Here is a 4,725-nt window from a genome sequence, read left to right on the forward strand (position 1 = left end):
TTTTACTTCTATAAATTTATCCTCCAGAAATACTCGCACAGGTGCCCAAAGATGTACGTACGAAGGATGTCCACTGCGCCATTGTTTGAATAGTGAAAAACTGGAAAGAACCCAAATGTCCATCAATTGGGCATTTAATAAACTGTATTACATCCATGCAAAGATCTACCATGAAGCCACTGTGAAGATAAGGGAGTTCTAAATGAAGATGTCTGACTAAAAATATGTGCTTATCTCCCTCCTTTTGACATCCCATTAAAATGGTAAGAAAGGAGTAAGCCCTTAACAGTGAAGAAAGTGGGCTTAACAAATTTCCGGAAGATTGGAAACGTGTCAACTGATGAAACAGAATAGAACCCGCCGATGTAGCTGGAAGAATCCCAGCAAAGCTCCCATTTCGGAGCTGGCAAGTATTCAAAGTCAAATAGGAAGGGAGTCTGAAAACTAAGGGGTGAATTGGAAGCCTGTCTATGAAACAAATGCCCTCAGTGGCTCCTCATGATCCCTGACCATCATCCCCATACTCAGCATAGTTAACCCAATCTTTACCACCTAGCAAACTCTTCTTAACCTGGCATTGGGGTCCCCCAGCCTAAAGGCAGCTTCCAAACCCAAATCTAAAGAGAAGGCTGCTAGTCACAAGCCTCTAGTCCAATCCCGTACTCAGCTCAGAGACGTAGTGAGCAAATGGATGCACGTTCTCAAAGTAGAAGAAGCTATATCAACTGTGTATTCTTCCATTTACCAAGATGAAGAAACAATCAAAGACTATCGGAAGGATGAAGAAAAACAGCATGATGAAAAGAATGGCCAAGATAAGCAAGCAGAGTTAACCCCAGAGGAACAGATAATTCAAAGACAAGGTTTTAAGGGCTGACTAAGCCCAAAGGAAAAAAGGACCCATACTTACACACTGTCATTTTATACTATCAGAAATAGAGAACACCATACCTGCTGCCAGGAAGAAAAAGTAGGTTACCCGTAAAGAAACAAAAATCAGATTTCTCATTAGCAATACCAGATGCTAGAAGAAAAGTTTAAATTTCTCAGGGAACCTAGAATTTAAATTCTGAACCTAGAATTTAAAACCTAGTCAAATCACCAATCAGTGATGAGTTCAGATAGATGTTTTTGGGAATGTAAGGACTGAAAAAAAAAATCTCTAACAGAACTAGGGTAAATCCCAGAAAGAAAAAGACATGGCAAACAAAAATTAGTAAACTTAACTCACGAATACAGTGAGAAAAAAAAAACAAACACAACTCCAGGATGAAAACTGTAAAGTAGGCTGGAAAGCCATCAGTTTAATTTAGACTAAGGAACCAGGATGCTACAGAAAGAATGTCTCCAAGAAGAATGGGAGGAGCCAAACGGCCGCTAGATTAGGAAACTGGAAAACAGTAATGATTTGAAGAAGTCATAATAGTTCCTCAAAAAGAAAATATAAACGGCAATTAGAAACTCCGGGAAAAACAAACAAGAGCTATGTAAGAAAATAATGACAAATAGAAAGCAAGATTTCCATTGCTGGTTATAAGGTGGACTAGGTATCTGAACCAGCCCTCCCACAGAAAACCACTTAGGATACTGGATAAAACAGAAAGTACCTTAGTAAAAGCATCAAAGAACTGAGCAGATGGTAAGGAATTATGATAAAAACGAAAGGGAATGCGCACTGAATCTGCTTTTTCCCTGGGAGCGTTTGCAAACCGGGTGACCTTCGCCTTAACTATTGTGGGCTCCTAGGTCCAGCTAAAGTGGAAAGTACAAAAAAAAGCCTTTCTGTACCCCTGGGTTTTAGCTGGGTCCTGAAAGGCCTGCCACCTCGAGTAAGGAAGTAACCGCACCGAATCACACTCCCCCAGCTCCAGGGACAGAAGGACAGATTGTCTCCGGGGCTCTGAACAGAGCACAGGGGAGAATCCCGCCCCTAGGAAATTGAATAAGCCGGTCCTCCCTCCAACTTGCAGCGCAAACACACGCCGCCTAGTGGTTAAAAGAAAAACAATCTTGACTTGGTACACTAGGTCCCAGACCATTGCCCATAAACGCCTCGCAGCATCACTTTCTGAAAGAACGCTCTTTAACTGAAAGTCTCGAAAAATTCCCACAAATAATTTTCTAAGGAAAATGAGCAGCTCACTGTCAAAAATGACTTAAACGCACTTCTGTCTCACCAAAAGGTTATTTTTTTTGAAAAATACTGAAAATACCAATTTTAGACGATGATGTGGAGCGATCTGAATTCTGATCATTACTAATGGCAGTGGAAATCGGTACAAAGCCTTTGGAAAACTATTCGGCCGTATCTAGTAAGCTAAACATACATCTACTCTACGACTCAGCAATTTCACTTCTAAGTAAGCATTCAACAGAAGTCAGTGCGCATATTCATCAGAGGACATACACAAGAATATCACAGCATCTCTATTTATAATAGCCGAACATTAAAAATGACCCAAATGTCCATCGACAGGAGAATAAATGAATGAACGGTGGCAGATCCGTACAAAGGAATACTTGACTACTGATACAGGCAATAACATGAATGAATCTCAAAAACATAATGCTGAGAAAAAAAAATGCAGACACAAAAAAGGACATAATGTTTGATTCTATATATACGACATTGTAGAATAGGCAAATCTATAGTAATGGGAAGCAGATGAGTGGTCGCCTGGTGCCACGGGTGGAGAGGATTAACTGTGAGGGGGCACAAAGGAACTTTCTGAGAGGACAGGATTGTCCTCTCGATGGTGGTGGCGGTTACGGAGGTGCATTCATTTGTCAAGACTCATCAAACTGTACACGTAAAGTAGGTACATTTTGTTATAGGTAAATAATACTTTGAAAAGATGAGTAAAAATTTTTAAAAACTTGTAACGGAAATATAATAAATGCAATAAAAACTGATGGATGGGATGATTCTTGGAAGGCGATGAGGGGCATAGTTTTTAATGCACCTCAAGTTCCTCTATAAAAACGGAGAAACTAGGAGAGCAAAACCGAAGACCGTGGCCAATATCCGCAACAAAAGTAGGTATCGAGACATCCTCATGAACCCTTAAATATGAAGAAGGGGGACAAATTACCAACAGCTACAAGATGCGTTATCGACAATGGTATGAAAGGAAGCAGAGGGAAGCGGTGGGGCATCTGACAGTCCGGAGAACCCCCAAATAGCCAAGGTTACTGGCCAGAAAGCTCATAGGGCCGATCCGAGGACCGTGGCTTCAACTGGGAGAGGTTCCGGATCCGAGCAGGGGAGAAGCACCAGGATCTCATTTTCAAATATTATACAAAAGCGACAGAAGAGGGAGCTCAAAAGCCGCGAAATTAGACAATCTACTCTAAATCCAGTCCCCTTCTAAAATTAAAAAATAAAAAAAAAACTTCTCATGTGAAAATGAGCAACAGGAAAGGATCAAGGCTATATTTATTATAATAAAAAGAGACTAAGGAAAATAACATCTGTTGACAATGAAAGCACAGAATATAATGCTATAAAACATGAGAATTATAACCTGCTACTTTAAAACAAGTAAAAATACATTAATAAAAAATTTAAGATAGGAAAGAACGTAAATAAAAATTAGAAAAACTCAAAAGGTAATAAAACTAAGGAAAGAACTGGAAATAAAAGAAAAAATCAGAAATGAATTCTTCTTTTTTAACACCTACAGCACCCAGTATTCCTAGGTGGTCTCCCATCCAAGTACTAACCAGGCCCGACCCTGCTTAGCTTCTGAGATCAGATGAGATCGGGCACGTTCAGGGTGGCGTGGCCATAGACCAGAAATGAATTCTAAACTAGAAGGAGCACAAGAGTGAATAAACTCAACACATAATGCCTTAAGAGAGACAAAATAAAAATAATTTGGATTTGAGAAAAAGTGATAAATTTATAAGACAGTTTAAAAAATCCAACATAAATAGAAGAAATCCAAAGCAAGGGAACAGAAGAAAATAATAAAGATTATAAGAAAGTTTTCCTGAAATAACTTTTTTTTTAACTTTTAAAAACGACTTGAAACAACACTTAAGGCAATTTGTGTAACTGAGAAAATCGACCTCAAATGACCATATCGCAGTAAAATTACTGGACATTAAAGAAAAAAAATATGTTTCCAGGCAAAAAGAACAAGGGAAAGAAAATCAGCCAGTCATCAGGTTTATTGACGGCGATGGTTTATGCCAGAAGACAATAAAGTTATGTATTCAAGATACACAGGAAAGGAAATGTGAGCCAAAGATTAGATGTCCAGCCAAACGGACTGACCGGTGTGGGCTGAAGTGTGTCCTCGCTCTCAAATTCCTATGTCGAACTCCTGATTCCCAGTACTTAAGAATGTGACCATATTTGCATACAGGGCCTTGAAAAAGTGATAAACTTAAGATGAGGCCTGAATCCAATCTAACTGGCGTCCTTATAAGAGGACATTTAGACACACAGAGATACGAGGGGTGTGCATGCACAGGAAGGGCCCTATGAAGCCACAGAGAGAAGGTGGCCTCTCTGCAAGCCGAGGACACAGGCGTTAGGAAGAACACAATTTGCTAGCACTTTGATTTTAAACTTCTAGCCTCCAGAACTGTGAGAAGATAAATTTCTGTTGTTTACGTCTCTCGGTCTGTGATATTTTGTCACGGCAGCCCGAGCAAACAGATACACTGACTTTCTAGAACACAGGCTACGAACAATTATTGCCATGCAACCATTCAGGA

The 4,725-nt window shown here is 39.8% G+C and overlaps 1 pseudogene; it reads right to left on the bottom strand.

Annotated features, from left to right (window-relative positions):
• Positions 1-3,674: 3,674 nt before the first annotated feature.
• Positions 3,675-3,793, bottom strand: LOC112477170 (annotated as a pseudogene).
• Positions 3,794-4,725: the final 932 nt, after the last annotated feature.

Source organism: Pteropus alecto, unplaced genomic scaffold (genome assembly GCF_000325575.1).
Source record: "Pteropus alecto unplaced genomic scaffold, ASM32557v1 scaffold312, whole genome shotgun sequence".
Taxonomy (NCBI): Eukaryota; Metazoa; Chordata; class Mammalia; order Chiroptera; family Pteropodidae; genus Pteropus; species Pteropus alecto.